The sequence below is a fragment of the Macaca mulatta genome, chromosome X, assembly GCF_049350105.2.
Source record: "Macaca mulatta isolate MMU2019108-1 chromosome X, T2T-MMU8v2.0, whole genome shotgun sequence".
In the NCBI taxonomy this organism is placed as follows: domain Eukaryota; kingdom Metazoa; phylum Chordata; class Mammalia; order Primates; family Cercopithecidae; genus Macaca; species Macaca mulatta.
This window is the reverse complement of record NC_133426.1, coordinates 89,262,648-89,272,902: the sequence shown is the minus strand read 5'-3', so window position 1 is coordinate 89,272,902 and position 10,255 is coordinate 89,262,648.

The following is a 10,255-nucleotide window of genomic DNA, read 5'->3' as shown; positions in this document are numbered from 1 at the left end:
CATAAAATTGGCAAATGATTAGAGGAAAGTTTGGTCTCCAGATCTTGATCTAGGGTCAGAAAGATGTAAAATGTAGATTATTGTTGGATTTTTAAAACTTTACACAGTATATATTGTATATTACTTAACTTCACTGAGATCTGTTGCAGAATTCTATAATCAAAATGCATAAATATTACTTTATTCAAGTTCATTAATGTTTTTAATAAAATTAATAGCAGCTTATGTTAGATTTTGCTACCAAATCAATTTTTTTATTCACACTTATTAAAACAAAGAAAATCCAATTTTTTTTTCAGAGTATTTTTGATTACAGAATTGAGAACAAAGGGCTGAGTACCCGTATGTACTTTAATAATGAAGATGTCCTTGCAACCTCCACCAACTACAAATACAGGTTCTTTATCCTGGAGGGAAGAAAAGCAATGGGGGAGAAGGTATGGAAAAAAAGATCAGGAACCCACATTATATATAATACATTTTTATATAATTTTGGTTTTAAACCATCTGATAATGGGAAATATACTTATCATGATTATTGCTACACTTTTTGTTGCCTTTTTGTTCCATACATTTGCATGTCTAAATAGTTTCTTCTAGAGTTTTTGCATAAAGTCATTTTATAATAAGGATTGTGATAAACAGAAATATCTGGGCTATGTTGAAATCTGCAATGAGATGCATTCTCAATCATTTGGCTCTGTATATGTCTTCAATATTTTGTATGAGTTATACATAAAAGTGACAAAGTCATTATTGTGTGTGTGTGTTTGTATGCGTGTGTGTGTGTGTGTGTATATATATATATATATCCTTTTAGTTATGTCTCTCTATGGAACCCTAATACAAAGTGTGATCTTGACGAGTTACTTTAAGTTAAATAGAGACTAGTTTGAGAGTTAAAAATAAATAAATAAATAAATAAATAAATAAATAAATAAATAAATAAAACTAGTGGTGGCTGTCTTGGGAGAGCAAAATTTTGACAGGGTTTTTTCCATAGAAACCTGTCTTAATTTGTTTTGTGCTTTTATAATATAATTCTGTAGACTGAGTGATTTACAATAAAGAGAAGTTTATTGGCTCAAAGTTATAGAGGCTGGAAAGTGTAAAATCAAGGTGCCAGCATCTGCCAATGCCCTTCATATTGTCATAACATGGCAAAAGCCATAACATGGCAGAAAGCAAAGAGAGGATGAGAGAGAGAAAACAAGAGGGGTCAAACTTACTTCCTCAATAAAGGCATTAATCCACTTATAAGTGTGATGCCCTCAAGACCCGAATACCTCTTAAAGGTCCCACATCTTCATAGTGTTGAAATAGCAATTACATTTCAACATGATGTTTTGAGGGGACAAACATTTATATAATACCATAGCATTCCATCCCCTGATCTGCCAAAACGTGTGTTCTCCTCAAGTACAAAATATTACATCCTGTCTCAATAGCTCCAAAAGTCTCATCCTACCATTAACTCCAAAGTCTAAAGTCTCATGTAAATCAGATATAGATGAAAATCAAGGCATAAATCATCCTAAGGCAAGTTGCTCCCTAGCTGTGAACCTAAAAAATGAAAATGAAATGCTTTTGTTTTACATGATTCCAAAATACAATGGTGGGAAAAGCATAGGATAGACATTTCTATTCAAAAAACAAACAAACAAAAAAAGAGGCAAGGAGAAAGGAGTAATGGGTTCCAAGGAAGTCCAAAACCCAAACTGAAAAACAACACTAAACCCTAGGGCTTGCAAATAATCTTATTTAAGTTCAAGTTCCACCTTATAAACACATGCTGAGCCTCACTTTAAAGTGTTGAAAAATAACTTGGATTAGTTGTTAACCGATATTAAAAATTCTAGTGTAACCACTAGGAAAAGTAATTTTAAAGGATGTATGATTTATTTGTTAAGAGAGGAGAGAAAATAAAAGCACATAATATTTTCAATTTTACCCAGAAAAGAGTGAAATTAGTAGAAGACAAACACACAAAAAAAGGAAAAAAAAAAAAAAAAAGAAACCAAAGGCACAAAATTGAAAACAGTAAGAAATATGATAGACTTTAATACATTGATAATCAAGAATCGCTTTAAGTGTAAATGGTCTAAATACAACAATTAAGAGACAGACTGTCAGAGTAGATAAAAAGAAGATACAATTCTGTGTTATGTACAAAACCCCAAAATACAAAAACTCAAGATATAAAGGCACAGGTAGATTAAATGTGAAGATATGGAGAGATACATACTATGCTAACCCTAATAAGAAAGGAGAGAAAGTGGCTATATTGGTTAAAACGGAGCATTGTTCAGAGCAAGGAAATTTATCAGAGATAAATTAGGGTATAAAATAATGATTTGAAAGGTCAGTTCTACAAGAAGATATAACACTTCTAAACATGAATGCATCTAATAGGGGAGCATCAGTATACATGAAGCAAAATGTGGTAGAACTCAAAGGAGAAATAGACATATTCACTGATCTAGTTAGAGGCTTCAGTACCCCTTTTTCAGTAATTAACAGATCCAACAGGCAGAAAATCAGTAAGAAACAATTGAATTCAAGTGCAGCATCCATTCAATTGGACATAATTTACATTTGTGGAATACTTCAGTGAAAAAAAAAACAGAATACTTACTTTTGCTAGCACAAGAGGAACGTTTAGCAAGACAAATCATATTTTAGGACACAAAATACACCTTAAGAAATATAAAACAATAGATCACACAAACTAGGCTCTCACACCATGATAGAACTAAACTACAAACCAATAAGATAAAAATTGCTGGAAAATTCCTAAGTACTTGGAGAATTAACACACTTTTAAATAACACAAGGGTCAAATAAGACATCTAAAAAGATATTGTAAAACATATTCAACAAAACAAAAATAAATGAAACTTATTAAAATTTGCAGGATGAGTAAAAGAAGGGCTTAAATAAGACTTATACCATAGAATGTATGTAATAGAAAATAAGAAAGATCTGAACTCAATAATCTAAGCTTCCATTTTAGAAAACTAGAAAAAAGAGAACACATTAAATTTGTTAAAAATTGGAGCAGAATTATTAACATTGAAAATAGGAAATCAAGAGAATTAAAATTAATAAAGACAAAAGATGATTCTTTCACAACATCTATAAAATTTGTAAACTTCTAGCCAGACTAATTAATAAAGAGGAGACACAAATTACTAATATTAAGAATAAAAGTGTATCACTACAAATCATAAAAACAACATAATAAAGAAATATTGTGAACAACTCTATGCCCGCAAATTCAATAATCTAGGTAAAATGGATCAATTCTTCGAAAGAAGCAATCTACTAAGATTCAAACAAAAGTAAAAAGAAAATTTGAACAGACCTGTATCTATTAAATAATTTAAATCCATAATTAATAACCTTTTAAAACAGAAAGCACTAGATCCACATGGCTTCACTGGTAAATTCTAAAAAACATTTAAGGAAGAATATATACTAATTTTCTACAATATCTTCCAGAAAATAAAAAGAGCAAAGAGAATACTTCCTAACTCATTCAACGAAGCTAGCATTACTTGGATACTCAGACTAGACAATGACATTACAAGAAAAATAAACTACAGATCAATATCTCTTATGAATATGAATGCAAACATTCTCAAATAAATACTAGTAAATGAATTTTAACCACATATAAAAAGAATTATATACAATAACCAAGTGAGATTTATTCCAGGTATGCAAATGTTCAACATTCAAAATTAATTAATATAATCTATCACATCAATAAACTAAAGAAGAAAAATCACAATATCATACCAATAGATGCAGAGAAAGCATTTAACAAAATACATCACTCCTTCATGATAAAATTGAAGCAAACTAGAAATAAAGGGGAACAACTTCAACATGAAAGAACATCTGGAAAACCTAGATAGTACATCAGATTTAATGTTGAGACAGTCATCTTATTGAATTAGCTAGGAGTTCTAGTACAATTATGAGTATGAGTGGTGAGAGGGGATATCCTTGGCTTGTCCTGATCTTAGTGGGAAAGCATTTAATTTCAAAATTAAGAGAGACAGATGATGTTGTGTTCAGCAATGACTTTTTAGATAGAGCTCTAAAAGTACAATATGTGAAAAAGAATATTAGTAAGTTGGACTTCATTAAGATTAAAAACTTCTGCTCTTCAAAATACACTGTTAAGATACTGCAACAATAAGATACACACTGGGAAAAATATTTGTAAAAATCATATCTGATAATGGACGGTTATTCAAAATATACAAAGACATTTTAAACCTCAACATTAAGAAAAAAAATCAACCCAATTTAAAAACAGACATCTCACCAAGGAAAATACAGAGACAACAACTAAACGTAAAAATGTTCCATATAATATGTCATTAGAGGACTGCAATTTGAAACAGTGAGATACCACTACACACCTAGTAGCTAAAAGTTAAAACACTGACAACACCAAATGGTGCAACATTTGGAAGATGCGGAGGAACAGAAACACTTGTTCAAAGTCAGCAGAAATATAAAATAGTGCAGCAACATTGAAAGACAGTTTGGCATCTTTTTACAAAACTAAATATACTCTGATAATATGGTCTAACAATCATGTTTTTTGGTGTTTACCCGAATGACTGAAAAGCCATACCCATAGATAAACTTGCACGTGAATTCTTACAGTGGCCAGAACTTGGAAGCAAGCAAGATGTCATTCCATAGGGGTATGGATAAACAAATTGTGGTACATTCATACAATAGAATGTCATTTATGTATAAAAATAAATGAATTATCAAGCCACAAAATGTATAGCAGTAACTTAAATACACACAGTTAGATGAGTAAAAGCCAACCTGCAAAGGGCACATTCTATATGATATCATCTGTATGACGTTCTGGAAAAGGCAAATCAAAAAGAAAGTAAAATGACCAGTGATTACCAGGAGTTAAAGAGTGAATAGGTGGAACATGAGGAATTTTTAGAGCAGGGACACTATTCTGTATAACACTGTAATGGTGAATAATGTCACTATATATTTGCCAAAACCCGCAGAATGTACGGCACCAAGAGTGAACCCTACTGTAAAGTATGGACTTTAGTAATAATTGTAGTGTATCAATATTGGTTCATTAATTGTAACAAATGTACTACCCTAAGGAAAGATATCGTGAGTAGAAGAAATTATTAGTGTTTATGGTGATGGTGAGGGGGTACAAAAACAGTTCGAATTTTCAGCTCAATTTTTCTGTAAACCTAAAACTGCTCTAAAGATGCTATTAATTTAAAAAGCATGTATTTGTAAAAAGGATTTAAAAATCAGTTACCAAAGCTTCCATCTCAGGAAACTATAACAAGAACAAATTAATCCTAAAGTGAGCAGAAAAAAAAAAAAAAAAAAAGAAAAGAAAAGAAAAAAGAAAAAAAGTTACTACAAATCAAAGCAGAAATCCATAAAATAAATCTAGGAAACAATAGAAAAGCCAGTAAAACCAAAAGCTTGTTCTTTGAAGAAGAACAACAAAACTGGCAAATTTGTAACCAGTTAACCAAGAAAAAGAGAGAGAAGACATAAATTATCAAAATCAGTAATAAAAGAAAGGTCATCACTATTAATTACATTGACATTAAATGGATACTAAAGAAGTACTCTGAACAACTCTATATTCACAATTGGATGATGGTACAATGAACATTTTTGAGGTTACAATATAATATTATCAACTATAGTCCTCACACTGTGTATTAGATCTCTAGTCTTATCCTACATAACTGCAACTTTGTACCCTTTGACCTATTTTTCATTCCCCCCACCATCCCCAACCCTTGTAACCACCTTTGTACTCTAGTTTATATGAATTTGTTTATTTTATAGGATTTCACATGTAAGTGAGATAATTATTTTTCTTTTTCTCTCAGTCTTATTTCATTTAGCATATCCTTTCGTTTCAGCAATGTCTTTGCAAATGTCAGGATCTTATTTTTTTAAGGCTGAGTATAAGTATTTCATTGTATTATTGTATATTATATATATATTATTGCATATATATATTATTTAGCGATTAATCTGTTGACAGACACTTAGGTTGTATTAATATCTTGGCTGTTATGAATAATCCTGCAACAAGCATTGGAGTTGCAGATCTTTATAAGGTTCTGACTTCAGTTTTTCAAGTGTATACTCAGAAGGGGAAGTGCTGGTCATATGGTAATTCTAATGTACTTTCTTAAAGAATCTCCACAGTGTTTTCTATAGTGACTATATTAATTATATTTCCACCAATAGTATACAAGATTTACCTTTTCTCCACATCCTCGCTAACACTCACAATCTTTGGCATTTTTAAGAGTAGCCATTCTAATGTTTGTGAGGTGATATCTAATTGTGGTTTTGATTTGCATTTCCCTGATGATTAGTGATATTGAACAGCTTGCATGTATACCTGCTGGATATTTTAACATTGTCTTTGGATAAATAAATAAGGTATTTTGAAAATTATTACTTGCAGTATTATATTAAGAATTTTGGTGAGTGGCGGGTAAGACGGCCGAATAGGAACAGCACTCGGGTCTGCAGCTCCCAGTGATATCAACGCATCAGGGGGGTGATTTTTGCATTTCCAACCCAGCTCATCTCATTGGGATAGGTTAGACTGTGGGTGCAGCCCACAGTAGGCCAAGTTGAAGTAGCATGAGGTGTTGCGTCACCCAGGAAGGGCAAGGGGTTGGGGAGCTCCCTCCCCTAGCCAAGGGAAGCCATGACAGACTATGACGTGAGGAATGGTGCACTCTGGCCCAGATACTACACTTTCCCACGGTCTTCACAACCTGCAGACCAGGAGATTCCCTTGGATGACTATGCCACCAGGGGCCCTGGGTTTCAAGCATAAAAGTGGGGGCTCATTTGGGAAGACACTGAACTAGCCCCAGGAGTTTTTCTACATACCCTAGTGGTGCCTGGAATGCCAGCGAGACAGAACCATTAACTCCCCTGGAAAAGGTCTGAAGCCAGGGAGCCAAATGATCCAGCTCAAGAGATCCCACCGCCATGGAGCCCAGCAAGATAAGATCCACTGGTGTGAAATTCTCACTGCCAGAAAAGTAGTCTGAAGTCGACCTGGAACACTTGAGCTTGGTGGTGGGCAGGGCATCCGCCATTGTTGAGGCTTGAGTAGGTGGTTTTCCCATCACAGTGTAAAAAAGTTGCCGGGAAGTTCAAACTGGGCGGAGCCCAGGACAGCTCAGCAAAGCCCCTGTAGCCAGACTGCCTCTCCAGATTGCTCCTCTCTGGGCAGGCTATCTCTGAAAGAAAGGCAGCAGCCCCAGATGGGAGCTTATAGATAAAACTCCCATCTCCATGAGACAGAGCACCTGGAGGAAGGGGCGGATATGGGCATAGCTTCAGCAGACTTAAATATTCCTACCTTCCTGTTCTGAAGAGAGCAACAGATCTCCCAGCACAGTGCTCAAGATCTACTAAGGGACAGACTGCCTCCTCAAGTGGGTCCGTGACCAGATGAATTCACAGCCAAATTCTACCAGAGGTACCATTCCTTTTGAAACTATTCCAATCAATAGAAAAAGAGGGAATCCTCCCTAACTCATTTTGTGAGGCCAGCATCACCCTGATACCACCCTGAGAGCAGAAACACACATAAAAAAGAAAATTTGAGGAGAATATCCCTGATGAACATCAATGCAAAAATCCTCCATAAAATACTGGCACGCCAAAGCCAGCAGCACATCAAAAAGCTTGTCTGCCATGATCAAATCAGCTTCATCCCTGGGATGCAAGGCTGATTCAACATATGCAAATCAATAAACGTCATCCATCATATAAACAGAAACGTTGACAAAAAACACATGATTATCTCAATAGATGCAGAAAAAGCCTTTGACAAAATTCAACAGCATTTCCTGCTTAAAAAAAAAAAAAAACTCTCAATAAACTACGTATCAATGGAATGTATCTCAAAATAATAAGAGCTATTTATGCCAAACTTATAGCCAGTATCACGCTGAATGGGCAAAAACTGGAAGAATTCACCTGAAAACCAACACAAGAAAAGGATGCCCTCTCTCACCACTCCTATTCCACATAGTATTGGAAGTTCTGGCCAGGACAATCAGGCAAGAGAAAGAAATAAAGAGTATTCAATTAGGAAAAGAGGAAGTCAAATTATCTCTGTTTGCAGCTGACATGATTTTATATTTAGAAAACCCCATTGTCTCAGCCCAAAATCTTCTTAAGCTGATAAGCAACTTCAGCAAAGTCTCAGGATACAAAATCAGTGTGCAAAAATCACAAGCATTCCTGTACACCAGTAACAGACAAAGAGCCAAATCATAAGTGAACTACCATTCACAATTGCTACAAAGAGAATAAAATACCTAGGAATACAACTTATGAGGGATGTGAAGGACCTCTTCAAGGTCCTACAAACCACTGCTCAAGGAAATAAGAAAGGACACAAACAAATGGAAAAACATTCCATGCTCATGGATAGGAAGGATCAATATCAGGAAAATGGCTATACTGCCCAAACTAATTTATAGATTCAAGGCTATTCTCATCGAACTACCAATGACTTTCTTCACAGAATTGGAAAAAACTACTTTAATTTTCATATGGAACCAATAAAGACCCCACATACCCAATACAATCCTAAGCAAAAAGAACAAAGCTGGAGGCGTCACACTACCTGTCTTCAAACTGTACTACAAGGCTACAGTAACGAAAAGAGCATGGTACTGGTACCAAAACCGATATATAGACAAAGGGAACAGAACAGAGGCCTTAGAAATAAAAGCTCTCATCTAAAACAACCTGATCTTTGACATGTCTGACTATAACAAGAAATGGGGAAAGCATTCCCTATTTCATAAATGGTGTTGGGAAAACTGGCTAGCCATATGCAGAAAGATGAAACTGGATCCCTTCCTTACATCTTATACAAAAATTAATTCAAGATGGATTAAAGACTTAAATGTAAGACCTAAAACCATTAAAAATCCTCTAAGCGGCCGGGTGCGGTGGCTCAAGCCTGTAATCCCAGCACTTTGGGAGGCCGAGACGGGCGGATCACGAGGTCAGGAGATTGAGACCATCCTGGCTAACACGGTGAAACCCCGTCTCTATTAAGAAATACAAAAAAAAACTAGCCGGGCGAGGTGGCGGGCACCTGTAGTCCCAGCTACTCGGGAGGCTGAGGCCGGAGAATGGCATGAACCCGGGAGGCGGAGCTTGCAGTGAGCTGAGATCCGGCCACTGCACTCCAGCCTGGGTGACAGAGCGAGACTCCGTCTCAAAAAAAAAAAAAAAAAAAAAAAAAAAAAAAAAAAAAAAAATCCTGTAAGAAAACCTAGGCAATACAATTCAAGACATAGGTATGGCCAAAGACTTCATGAACTAAAACATGAAAGCAATGGCAAGACAAGCCAAAATTGACAAATGGGATCTCATTAAACTAAAGAGCTTCTGCACAACAAAAGAAGCTATCATCAGAGTGAACAGGCAACCTACAGAATGCGAGAAAATTTTTGCAATCTATTCATCTAACAAAAGGCTAATATCCAGAATCTACAAAGAACTTAAACAAATTTACAAGAAAAAAAAAAAAAAAACATTAAAAAAAAAAAGTGGGCAAAGGGTATGAACAGACACTTCCCCAAAGAAGACATTTATGCAGCCAACAAACATATGAAAATATGCCCATCATCACTGGTCATTTGAGAAACGCAAATCAAAACCTCAATGAGATACAATCTCATGCCAGTTAGAATGGTGATCATTAAAAAGTCAGGAAACAACAGTTGCTGGAGAGGATGTGGAGAAGTAGGAATTCTTTCACACTGTTGATGGGAGTGCAAATTAGTTCAACCATTGTGGAAGACAGTGTGGTAATTCCTCAAGGATTTAGAACTAGAAACACCATTTGCCCCAGCAATCCCATTACTAAGTACACACTCAAAGGATTATAAATCATTCTACTATGAAGACACATGCACATATATGCTTATCGTGGCACTGTTCCCAATAGCAAAGACTTGGAACCAACCCAAATGCCCATCAATGATAGACTAGATTAAAAAAAAAAAAAAATGTGTCACATATACACCATGGAATACTATGCAGCCATAAAAAAGGATGATTTCATGTCCTTTGAAGGGACATGGATGAAGCTGGAAACGATCATTCTCAACAAGCTAACAGAAGAACAGAAAACCAAACACTGCATGTTCTCACTTATAAATTG